The sequence below is a fragment of the Rhopalosiphum maidis genome, chromosome 2 (genome assembly GCF_003676215.2).
Source record: "Rhopalosiphum maidis isolate BTI-1 chromosome 2, ASM367621v3, whole genome shotgun sequence".
Taxonomy (NCBI): Eukaryota; Metazoa; Arthropoda; class Insecta; order Hemiptera; family Aphididae; genus Rhopalosiphum; species Rhopalosiphum maidis.
The window spans coordinates 51,942,584-51,957,219 of NC_040878.1; the positions used below are offsets into that span (position 1 = coordinate 51,942,584).

At 34.4% G+C, this 14,636-nt stretch overlaps 1 protein-coding gene across 1 annotated transcript in view; it reads right to left on the bottom strand.

Annotated features, from left to right (window-relative positions):
- Positions 1 to 13,865, bottom strand: part of LOC113554671 (putative uncharacterized protein DDB_G0282133) — a 63,466-nt gene extending 49,601 nt beyond the window's left edge. Inside the window, 1 exon segment of the mRNA XM_026958623.1 lies at positions 13,535 to 13,865. The gene's annotated coding sequence lies outside the window, so the exon portion shown is untranslated.
- Positions 13,866 to 14,636: the final 771 nt, after the last annotated feature.

Consider the following 14,636-nt stretch of genomic DNA (forward strand, 5'->3'; position numbering starts at 1 on the left):
TATCCATCACCTTAGTCTCCGACAACACAGACACAAACACATATACAGATATACGTACACGCGCGCGAGTGCGCGCGCGCAGACACGAACAACAATGGTCCAAATAACAACAAATATAATTGCGAGCTGTCTTCTTCATTAAAATTATATCACACGACCATTATCATTCATATGTGGTTTTTTTCATTTTGTTCACATTCTCTCTCTCTCTCTCTCCCCCCTGTAAAATGCACACATCCGCACATTGTGTTCGCGGTCGTTGTGCGGATTCTAAGACCCCTAGAACGGCTGTATGAACTATCTTGGTTAAAATCCGCAATATCAATTCGTATACAACTCTCACAGGTTTGCGACGAAAGAGGGTGCGTATTTGTTTTATGCGAAATATCATTGATTTTCACCTTAAACAAATGTATATTTAATAAACATTACACATTTGATAAAAGATACGTTCCAAATTATATATATATATATATGTAGCATTTTAGCTATAGAAGAATGATGATTAACTTTTGGATTAGATTAATACTAGTATTTATGTATCATATAATAATATTATGTATTTATCAGCATAATGTGTTAATAATTAAAAACGAAAATCATCTGAATTTGAATTTATTTAAACTAAAAACAATTTTATCGGAATATAAATTATAATATTATAATTAATTCTAACACGTCACTGAGATCGCATACGTACTTAGTTATCATTAATTCGTTACCTGTTTTATTATTATAATAATATCTACCGGGTCATATAAACCTACCTATATCCTGAGTTGTTCATAACTTTTGTGTACCAATTCAAATATTGAGCTATGTTGTACTAAGTTATCGATTGTGTTCAAATTATTGTTCCGATCATAATATAATATGATTGGTAATGCGAATAATATAAGATATTGTATTACACTATACTCAATATGAAATCAAAACGTACAATATAATTATTACTTTGGACAATCTCCTCGATAACAATTGTAATCATTATAAATTTATAAATAATAAATAAACTTTTATTATGTTATAATAATAATATAATATTATTGAATTAATTCAACCTTGAATATTATTTAAACATCACTAATGAGAACTTAAAATCGTATGCTAATATATTTCAAGCAGATCAAAATATTTGTATAAATTATATATACCACCACACTGGACACCAATAATCTAAGTGCAAAAAACACAAGCGTACAATATATTTTGTAAACATAAAATTCAAAAGTTATTACGTACGTCAAATCGTAATAAAGTGGTATTGTAATAGGTACCATGTACATATGTTTTGAGATGTACGCGTATTATATATTTAAAAAAATGTATTATATTATGTATGTAGTCATCAAGTAATAACAATATTAAATATCAACCAGCAACGTCGAAAAGTACTGCAGAAATGTAGACGATCGCGGCGTGTACGAAACCTGTTTATATTCCTGTGTATAGTTTCCTTTTGGCAACGGTTAATGATAATGACAATCCAACAACACGCGGCTTCTATAATAATAATAATATAACGTCCTCCTAAGTTGCATTATTATTGTTATTATTTGTATGTAAATCGAACGCAAACGAACGCTATATACGTGTACATCTATGCCGTCCTATTAGTGGATACAATTGTCTTAAGGCGACGTACGAAATTATAATAGATAGGTATTATACATAATATACTGCTGCACGTATATTTATAAGGACAAATATTATGTTATGCGTATTATTATGTTTCGAAAAACCCATTAATACGCGCTCAACCCGACGATTAAAACATAAAATATGCATCAACATGGGGTATCACAATAATAATATGTACAGGGTCGTTCTTTTATATTTTAACGGCCATTTAAATTTTTACTCATTAAGAGTTGTTATTAATTAATTATTCGGGCTTGAAAATCAAAACGAAATCTTCTCAAAAAAATTATTATGGAATATGAAATTAGAAACTCGCCTTCTTATTTTAAAATGTAAAAAAAAGAATCAATTGAAAATTAACAACGATAAAAATACTAAAAAATCTTAATGTATTTTCGTGGTCATTTGTCTATTTGTGTACTTGTGTATACCCATGCACAGACAGCTTAATTATTACTATCAATTTTAGTGTTGATCGGGACTAATTTGAAATTCAAATAAATCGAAATTGATTAATGAAATACAATTTTTTTTTGCACGATAAACAGCGAAAATCATTAAAAGATTTTCAAAATCAATAAGTTGTAAATGTATAAAACATAAGTGAGTCGTGTAAGTTAGCAGTTTATTTTTGCGCTGATACGGTCCAAAAAATACATGATGAAAATGTGCGTTTAAACCGGTTGTAATAAATATAACGATTTTTTGGCTGAATTTCAATTATCAGACCTGTTTTAGTTTTAACGCGATACATATCGCATGCAGTATGAAGTATGTATATTGTTTTTATTCTCGAATTAATATAAAGGGTACTTTTCGACATAAAACGCAGTAGCTGGCAACGTAGTAATATTTATGGGTTAAAAAGTGAAAAAATTGATACGAAAAGTAATAAGTTAGTAACTATTGTAGTTCTTAATTAAAAATTAAACAATATTACAAATTCATTTTTCAGTATTTCTCAAAAAATGTACCATACTAAAACCCATCTACTTGCAAAAATGAATTTTCAATAGTTTGAGAGTATTTTAAATACTAATTGAGTGAATCCAGGCGCATGCGCTGTATTATTTTTACTATTAACCATTAAATAACTATTATAATATTGTAATAAATTGTATAAACTTTGAATTAAATTCATTAACATGTTAACGTGCCTATAAATGGTTGAAAATCCTTAAACTAACAATAATAGGCTGTAATATAGAGAATATTTACAATTTTCATTGTTGATCTTGAAAAGTACTGCGAAACTGGTTGTAATATTATGTAGTTGTAGTGGCCGGATACGTGTAATTTAAATTCTCGTGAGACATAATGTTAGAGAGAAACGGAAAAAAGCCAAAATAAAATAAAGTGTACATATTATTATAATGTTAAATTAATTTATAATACGGTGGTTTCGTGTAGTTTAATGATAACGACTGACAAAACCGGAGAACGTAAGTACGCGTCGTATACTAACGGGATTCGTCGACCCACCATCTCGGGTTACTACTGGTTTGCAGGAACACGCTATATTCTTATTGCACGCCGTCGTCTCCCGTGGTAATTTCGGCCTTCTCGAAATTGCACTTCTTCGCAACTTACACAAACGCAAGAATCACTCTACCAAATGATTTCTTTCGGTCATAACAAGATAATATGTTACTTGAAAGTTTAAGAGTTCTAACATTTTTGTGAGATTTTAAAACATTCAACCGGTTGAAACTTCAACTGAAAACTTTTCAGTGTCTATTACTGTCTAAATTAAAATGTCAAAGGCGCTTAAGCTGTTCTCTAACAATGTTAATAAAATAATGGGAGAACTATATTTTGAATTAAATATCTCATTTAATATTAAAATATACTATTAGTTATTATTATTTTTTAGTATATTTTTGTAAAATTATTATGGTCTATTTCATAGTTACTTTATTTACGTATTAACAATTTAAAATATAATATTTATAGCATACATAAAAAGCTACACAAATGGCTAAGAAGTTTTTGAAAATCCTGCCACCACTAGATTTGATGAATCTAACAATAACGGATAACATCGATGTTTACGGTTCCGCGAGCATGGAATTTTATAATTTTAAAAGCAATATCGTAACTCATAACAATATCATGCATATATAAAATACTAAATTCGTTAATGGGCTTCTCTATAAGTACCTACTATGAGTTTAAAAACCATTGACATTTTAGTGTAATATACATAAATTGTAGTATACATAGTTATAATATTGAGCATACTACACTTTTGATTTTTATAATATTAATTAGTCGCCTCACCACCGGGTCATTGCATATCGCCATTCACGGCTTCTAAGACGTTGTTAAACATTATAATAATACTACAAACAGGCACAATATATAAAGCAGCTACCATCACTCTCCCAGTACCTATATAATATGAGTATAATACACGCGACGGGTCAATCGATATTCTGCAAGCGTACGCTGCAACGAAGATTATATGTATGTATATACATATATATGTTATTATAATGACGTTTTGCACACAGTCATATACATACAATACACCTCTATCTATATAATATAACATTATACGCACATCATCATATATCGTATACACCGCACGTCTGGTCGGCGGGCCTCGATGTAGACGTCAACGGGGGCTCCCACAAATATATATATATATATAAATATAATACATATCGTCCGCAGCCGTGTGATCGGATTATTATATAGATATAGATAGACCTATATAGATGAATAAGAATAATATATTATATCCATTATGTTCCCACATCATCGCGGCGGCGGTGACCCACTGACACGACACAATTATTACAATTATGTTAATATAATAATATATTATGAGCTGCGATCGGTGCCGACGATACTATATATCACATTTCTTATAATATACATCCGCGAACAACGCGTGGCGCGCACGTTACCGCGCGCATACAATACATTAAATTATATCTAAGATATACGTAATTACGATTCGGCGCAGAGGGCGACGATGTCCTACGACTGTTACCAGTAGCGTAACTGAGTAAAAACTAGAGTTGGCGGGGAGGGGCCAAAATAATTGATTCGCCAAATTGGAAACCACAACTTAATTGTTTATTTTTATACAAGTTTCAAAACTCGTCTTATGAGTGGGCTCTTATAATACCTGTACGTCGCGAATAAATCGTGGGATGATCGAACCGAAACATCGATCGGATCGTCAAGGTCGACATGCCACCGCTACGGAAGACTTCTTCAATCGGTATAATAATAATATGTATGGTCGTCTCTCGGCGGGATGTACGCGCTGACATTTTTTTTTTCGTCAGCAAATCTTCAATTTTTCGGAGAAACGGGAACGACCACTTGAGCGCGCAATCGCACCGCGGTGTATTCCGACCAAATAATATTATTGTTAAAACTGGTTCACGCAGACGTCGTGTCCGCGTATACACTTCAGATGCGATATAGCCATCATATCCGATTACAGACCTCGGCAACCCAGACAGACGTATGGGTGTCACATCACCACGGATTTAAGACGTCTCGTCCTATAACGATAATGCGAGTATCGTTTCGTATTGTTTCCAAAAATGTGTGTATTATACATGGCCTGTACCGCCGCGTACAGCGTGTCGGTTTCACCGATATTCGTGTGTACAATACCGTGTGTTGGAGACGTTGATAAGCATTTATATGGCATTGCTACGATTATACTGCAACAGACCTCACGGGGGTCGATAAAGTTTTCATACTTTTCGATGTAGCCAATACGTATTTATGCGCAACCGATATGTTACGAGGAAAAACAAAACAGCCCTGGATTAAAGTCTGATTTTATGACGTAAAACGAAAATAGAAATCGTCATTGGGTTTACGAGGGACGAGGACGAGTGCAGGAGATCATAATAGTATTTTCTAAACGATATATTGAGATCGACAGATGATTTTCCGTTTATGTGTTCAACGTTTCGTATTTCCCAAAATGGATTACTGCAATCGCATATATATATATTATTTATTATAACGATTTAATGGATCCGTGGAATACGCGTGGTAGAGCGGTCTCCTGTCCGACGACGAAGGGTCTGTAATCGATCAATAACGGTGTACGCGTATTCCGCACAGACCGGTTACCCGTGGATCGCCGTGGAGACAACCAGTTTTTTCTCGTTTGCTCGGTCGGCCATTTTCGACCGCATGTATACATATAGTTTTCGCGAAGACATGACTTGAATAATTATTTCACGGGGTAAAGAAAAACTCGTATAATACCTGCACTCCGACGGCCGATATAAACTTATAAATATATTATAAGCACTACGCAGATGGGAATTAAAACATATTATTATCTACGTATACTTCTTGATTGCAATGATTTTTCAAATTTTAACCACCGTATGGCGATAACAAAGAATACCATCTATATGTATAGCTACGGTTATATTATGTCGGTCGTTCGAATTGGGACGTATGTACTCTGCCGCATAGTACACATTTTAATAATTTATGTTGGCGATTAAGGGACGGGCCGAACTCGACGATACATTTGCTTCGGTAAAGCTCACATTGAAGCCTTCACATGAACATCACGTGCCGATCGTTTAGACATTTTTGGAAAATTCGGCGATGTTAGGGTGACGTACAGCACAAGGTCGCTGAGGTTATATAGGTGCTGTGTATGGCATTCAAAACTACAGCACTCTACGCGATAAAATAATAATAAATAATAATAATAATGACGACTACGACGATAACGATAAAACGCGCCGATGAAAATTCAGTTTCGTGGGATTACGTCAGCCCTGCTGTCCGGCCACCGGTGTAATGTCATTAATGACTAATAATGGCAGTGTGTATAATTATTAATATTTTCGGAGACGCGCGTGTACGCGCATATATTATATTATTACAGGTACCTACTACCATAATAATAATATCATATGGTATTATAGACGCGCGAGTCTTGCAGGCACTACAGTCGTGACCGTGCCGCGCGAATCGAGCGAGGTTGATCGTGTCTCGTCGCGTATATTATTCATCATCCGCTTCCTATAGTAGTGTATAGATATCGGACGATAGTGTTATATTATAATATATATATATATATATAGTTATGTACCTACGCCGTCGCGCTGTTCGGTGTTCGCTCGCCAGTTATATCAAATACGAAATATCTATCTGCGAGTTACGGTGAATAACTCGCCGGTGACGGTCGAGAAAAACATAATAATAAAAATAATATAATATTACTTGTAATACGCGTATTACAATATGTTTTATAACAGTTAAGACGAGTCGTCATTACTATTATAATCGTATGTACTGCGACGAAACTATATAATATACGTATTATAATAATATGGCCGCTTATTATATTATCGGGTCGTGCAGTTCCGGACAACGGTACCGCAATCGTGTATGTTCTGAACGATATTATTCAACAATAACTATTTTTTAACCGAACAAAAAATGCTTAAAAATAATGTAACATGCTTAAAATCCGTCACTTTCATTTAAGGCAATGTCATAAGTTTATAGAACACCTAACGCGGTTATAAACTTGCCGGTAGTTTTAAACAAGTATTCTATACAAGATTCAAATTTTAAAAAGATCATTTTGCGTTTATTATAAAAAAAAAATAAATCTCAGGCGAGCCTAGTGAATTTAAAACATTAGAAGAGGTGTTGCACTTGCATGGCTTTAATAGACGGCTTATGCCTATAATGATACGGTTATACGCGTACATTATAATTTACGTGTCTCGAGTCCGCGAACCGACCGACCGGCACAAACGATGGCGACTCACGGTACCTATAGGTGCCTTCTAGACATGCTGTCCTACGGCTGCGGAGTAGGTATAATAATATCGTTTTCATGTTTCGGATAGGATATATATATATATATATATGAATAACAGAAGTAAAAAACTGCATCACGACGAGATCGTAAAAAATGAAAAAAAAAAAAAAAAAATAAAAACGGGAAGAAAAAACACACAACGCACATATATAATAATATATATACATGCGCGTACCTATACGCGCGTGTGTATAATATAACATGTATATATATATATAATATTGTCATCGTAAAATCATTGCTTGTTTTATGGACAACGAACCCGACGACGCGTTGAGAGTGTCGTATATAATAATAATAATAATAATAATATAGTCTCGCGCGTACTATATCGTGTGTGTATCGTTATCTTCTCCTTGCCTGCCCGGTCAAAAACAAATATTATATACGCTTTCAAACGCGCCGAACAGTATATATAATACGTACAGTCGATATATTATATACGTGTACACACATATAATAATATTGTAACACCCGTCGGCTGCGCGGTGTGCTGCAGGTAATATGCGTTTTTTCCTACCGTGTTTGCATTTCCCTCGCCCTCGAATGGAACGCGACGGCGGCGGCCGATTATCGTTTACCGACACTTGTCATCATCATCTCATGTTTTCCCGTTCGACTCTGGGACACCACGGGGAAGACCGATAAAAACGAATGACAGGTTGCCACTTGGCAGAAATTCAACGCGGACATACGATATTTACCACAGTTTACGGCAAACCCGTGTGGAGCCTTACTATTTTTTTTTCATATTAAAGGTACCTATACTTCGTTTTAAACCAATTACCTGCCTATAGCTATAATTTTTTCGAAAATGATTTAAAACAAAATATATGTTTACATGTATTTTATTATGACATTATGTGTCTTGCATTATATCATAGATTTAATTTAACGTATTTTTTTTGTAACTAACGTAAAAGATATTATTTGAATACTTGACGATCAACCTAATGTAATACGTCAAGAAAATTGTGCAAATAAGCTTATCCATTTCGAGGTGGGTCGAAATTTTACTTTTGCACTGAAAAATTATTGTTTGTGGGAAAGGGGGAAGTTATAGATTAAATACCTAAGATAAAAACTAAATATATACATATACACATACAAACACGCACACAGATCACTCGATGGTGCGTTTTGACCGCCGCGAGAATAACGTACGCAGGAGGTTGTTCACAAGCTCGATCGAATAATATGCAACAAAATTCAGAAAACAAAAAGAGCATTTCCGAGTTGTAACTGTAGTTATCTCAATCTACATACACACGTTCCATAGACGCCGTACAGAAGGTACGCATTTAAATATTCTTTAATGAATGCAAAATGTGAATCACGTCTAACGTCTATATATATATATATATATGTATGCATGAAGCCGGATATTTGCTAAATTATTTGCGCTGCTCGGGTTTTCTTATGTATATTTTTTTGTGTGTGCATGTGTGTGTGTATGTGTGTGTGTGTGTGTGTATAGTGACGAGCAATTTGCATCGTAATGTACCGATTCAAATGATGACCGGCAGAAGAAGGCACACGGAAATTATGATTTTTTTTTCTTTTCACGATAATATAATAATACGTACACGACGAGTGGATTTTGAAAAGCTGACAGGTCGACGACTACGATGGTGGCTGTATATAACGTACCACCTTCCGAAACGATTGTTGTACACGCGCGTTTAATTCTCACGCACACAACGCTGCGTCGGTCATTTACAAAGTTAAGGTCGAGTGTATACACACTGTTTTCGTTGAACCGTACACGTGCAATATATATATATATATATATATCAAACGTGCGTAGGGATTCGAAAATCGAAATCCCCCTTCCGCGGTCATTAGCAAGATTTCAGAACAACAAAATAATAGCACCCGGCGGACAAATCAATTTTGAACCCATTCTACTAAAATGGGGATATATAGACGACCTTTAACCGCGCACGAGTGCACCAAAGGTCATGGATGGGGGACCGCTCGCGAATATACTCTGCTGCACAGTGCAAAGGGTGATCACCATTAATCATCGAGTCGAGGGGACACTATGCCGTGTAATATATTGCACGACGAACGATACGTCGGGGGTGTGAGACTGACGAATTACATGTATACATACAGCGCGAAATATCGAACGAAACGGTAAATTAACAAAATGTTCGTTCAAATCATGTGAAAAAGTGTGATTTTTCGTACCCAGTATTTATAATAAACGATTATATAGGTGTTATAAATACAATACTACATAACAGTAGGTGTATCGAGAACTGAGATCGACGCCACTTGTTGTCGCGGTTGGTATAATCCACAGCGATGAATAAAAACTCAAACTGCATTTGATGCATCAGTAGTAAATAAATAAATAAAAATATTTCAATATAATTGACTGTTGGTAGATCCGCCCGTATGGCATTACGCTTAAAAGCGATTTAAAGACAATTTATCTGTTTAAAATTCGTGAAATTCTTAAAAAGAACCTGTAAGTACCTCAGGCCCTATAGTTATTTTTAGGTTCATGAAGTTACAAACTTTATGAAAATCACTGTTGAGTTGAGATTATATTATATAAAGAAATAAAAATTTAAGTTCCAACACGTGTTGGTGTAGTTTTTCTCCGGTAAAATACAGCCCCGCAAATAAAATTGACCGACCACACGAGGTGATTCACGATAATATTCGGCTGCATAATGCATTATTTCTAAATTAATTTTACGATAGGTAGTGTTAATTAAAAGGCAAATAATTCCTCGAAGTTTTATGACCGCCTCGTAATTTTAATAATCTTCTTGAAACAATGATTGTACCGTGAGATAATCATCCGTTATAAAATAAGTAGCATGACCTGTAATTATCATCACCATAGAAACCAGTCTTTCAGACGTGTCACTTAATTTATGTCATAATAACATTTGTACCTGTATAATACGTATACACATACGCCTATTGACGACTACTCTTATTGTTCCCTTCAAAGTTAAACAATTATAAACGATACGATAACGATAATATTATGTCAAACAAACTCGTCGGGTGCCAGTAATTATATTATGATATATACACATGTCGTAAACAGCGTAATATAAAACTCATCGTTTTGCGGGCCCGTTTAAGATTTCTTGCTCTATGCAAACACATGCAGTTTGTCGTCGTGATTTTGAACTGTCATCTCTGAATATTTATAGTTTAGATCGATAGCCAATAAAATTTTATAACGACAATGACCTACTGAAGATATCGCGGGGCATCGACTCATTAACCGAGTTTGGACTGATCCCCGACCATGCGTCACCCGAGACTTTTGGGCTACTGGAAAATAAGATGGACGCGATCGATATAATTGATTACAGAAGAAAAAAACATGTTTGTAGTGCTGCAAGTGGAATGTCGACCAAACATAACGGAAGATTATTAAGTGCTTCGGAAAATACAAGAACTGGTTTTGAACACCGGATACTTAACAAACTCGTCTCACCTTGGCCGCTATTTATAAAATATTATGTACTGTTCCCCCCAGACGTATTATTTGCATTCGACCAAAAGTGTTCACGCTTTCGAGACTTGTGTACACCGCGCGTATTATTATACGGCCTAGGGCTGTTGACTTTATTACGTCTCCTGTGCGATCTTTGGTGTATGTAAGTGCGTGTGCGTATAATTTATTGTCACTTACAAATTGCAATGCCGAGTGAATTTTAATTGCTTTTTTTTTTTTTTACTCATAAATCGATTGGTATTCTATAAATTATAAAAGTTTCCATGTATACTACGCGTGAACGTTGCACAGCTATAGGTGTTCTTCGTTAGAGACTCGCGATTGTTCTTTAAAATCTATCAATCTTTAAAACGTCATAATATAATGCAATCCACGTGATTGGTTCATCAAGTTTTAATGAAGCGTTAAATTTAACAAATATCTGTACAACCGGTACCACCACTGCACATTAAAAATTGTTTATTTTGAACATCAATTTTTAATTTTACTATTTTTATGAAACATTCGTCATTTGTGTCAAGGTATATGGAAATAATTACTGTATCTATGTATAGTGGTCGGTAAAATATAATAGTTAGTGAACACAATATTATTTAATTCTTAGATAATTATTATCGTTTTCATCAATGATAAGAAAAACTTATATTTTTATACAAAAAATTTGGTTATGTGCGCATTTTATGTGATACTATCTTATTTTGACTATGTATAGTGTACATGATGTGGGTTGAGATTTAAAACTGATTTAAAAACATATTTAAACCCTTTTTCTATAATAAATATAGTAAAAGTATAGTAATTTTTATTTCTGTCGTATTCTTAATTATAATTGAAATATTATTTTATATCCGATACAAAATACAAAACTTTTTCTAAATAATTTAATGACGTATAATTATTGTTTTAACAATATTTATTGTTATAATAACAACAGTCATATATTAATAATTAACATATTGACCATATTGTTGTCTGGTTAGGCTAGTTATAGATTTAGATACGATTAACCGTTTAAGAATGAACCTACATATTTTATTAATTTATTAAACGACCTAAAATACTTTAATCTGAGTCAATGAAATTATGAAATAGTATAGAAAGAGCTTATTATATAATTATAAACCCACATTTTACATAATTATGAACAATTTAAAGAAATGTATATAATGTATTAACTATATACAATATATTTTATGGAAATAGGGAGGTACTCGCATGATATGTATAGTAAAATTTATTTTTCTTACCTACGATGATGTTTCGAAAGCTTTAGAATATTCTACAACATATTAAGTAAAATTATGAGTTTCTTTTTTTTGAAAATGTAATATTTTTATTGTTTTAAATTATCAAGATATTTGTATCTTAACTATCTATTGGAAAAATTATTATGCAACAACGTATATAATGTATAATTTAAATTTGCTACATTTTTAATCAATTTTTTTTGTAAGAGCGATTTAAAATGTATACATATTTTCAATTCTTTATCAAATAATAAAATATGAAACATATTTAATTTGTAAATAATTAGTATAATCATCACCAGTATACACAATACACTATACCTAATAATATAAATATTTAGTTAAAAAATAAAATAATCTAAACACGTATACTATGTACGCTCCATATAACCGGATTATTAAAAATTAATTATTGGTTAAATTTTAGTAATTTTTATCGAAGTTTCTAGCGATTTTTCGTTATTAATTATTTTATAATTATGCACAAATAATAAATGTGTTTTTTTATCAATACGACACATTTTATAAGTTTCTTTATGTATCTACATTTTTTAGTTTTTATCACGAATAAACGTATTTATTATTATAATTTTTGAAAATTAAATCTGTCAAACGGTATATTGTTCAAAAAGTATTCTAATGCTGCGCTACCCGTAGCGTTTTCACGTCTGTTTACACGATTCGATATGCATACACGTATTTTATTAACATTCTCTGATACATTTTTTTGAATAAAATTGATGAATTAATGTTTATAGAATACGTACTGGAATCTGTTGAAAAACTAAGAGGAATGGAACATTACATATCTGTATATGTCCTCAATGAAATAGTATTACGATTTTTAATATATATATATATATAAAAAAATTAAAATTAAAAATAGATAAGATTTTTTTTTAATAAAATCTTCTTTCGTAAAATACATGTCCAAACATTAATTGATACAATACAAATTATATAAATTACAACAGAAAATCAAAAATGCTCGTATATAATGAATTAAGCGGTTTATAGATAATTGCGCACATCTCATCATCATATATTTTCAAATCAATATATTTTTTTCAATAAGCACAAGTCTCATCCTATAACGAATAAGTAATTTTTCGACTGTTAGAGTAAAAATAGTTTGCATATTATGTTTGACGCATCAAATTTCGGGGAAACAGAAAATAAAACACCTTCGCGCGAAGGGGTTGGTTCTGGCTTAAATATATTAACGCAGTACCTGTACAGTAGTAAATTAATGCTACCTAGAGGATTTTGTACGTAACAAGTGGAAAATTAATATTTAAAAGAAAAAAAAATTCGTTTACTGACCTTCCACAAAACGATTTTTTGCAGCCGTTTCCGATTTCCGGCGGTTGCAACGTATACGAAAATATTATCGTCTCAAGTGTACTGCGATGATAACGATGGTATATAGGACGATGGTGTGCGACAGTCAATTATGCCGCATCCCAAGCCGTGCAGCGAGTGAGTACCGCGAATGGACGGCGGCTGCTCGTGTCGCAGCGACAATGATATTGTACAGTTTGTTGCGATATTTTATTATCGAAACGACAACAACAATATATAATAATAACAACAATGTATAATTATCTCGTCGCGAAAAATAACAATATATTACAATAATATAATATTATATTATATTATAGAATAGCACCGCGACGACGACAATAGTAATATAATATTATTATTATTATTATTATTATTGTTGTTACGATCGTGTGTGCGTACGGCGCGCGTGTTGGGACCACAGTGATCAGCCGGCAGCAAGCGGCGGCGTTACGGGACAACGAACCGACGACCACTGACGGTGACGACGAGACCACTACGACGACGACGGCGACGGCGAAGACGACGACGGCGATGATGATGATGGGCACCGCCGCCGCCGCCGCGGTGGAGCAGTTCTTCGCGCGTCGCCTCCTCTTCCCCTACCGCCGCCGACGACGTGTACGCGCGCACCGCCCGGCGCGCCCGCGGTGGGGGAAACGTCGCGCGCCCCGCGAGAGAGACACTTTCCGCCGCCGCCGACGGTATTCTGTCAAGTGCTCAAGTTCAAGATCGGCGGTGGTAGCGGTGCCGGTGCCGGTGGACGCGCGACGTCCGTCTTTCGGCGGTGGGCCGGTGGTGGACGGATGCGGCGGCGATAGTATAGCGAACGGCTGGCCGCCGGGGCTTGCGCAATATTGTACGGCGGCGCCGAACGAGAGGTGCCGTTTTTCGACGCTCCTCCCCCCCTCCCCCCCGTACGCCGGCCCGACCCCTCACCGCCACGCGCGCCCTCGTCTGCCGGTGCAGCAGCCGTGATCTGCGGTGCATGTATATGCGTTATACACACGGCGTGCACCTGATTACCGACCGTATATTATTATACTCTTATATACATATTATTATAAACTACGCGCGACCACCG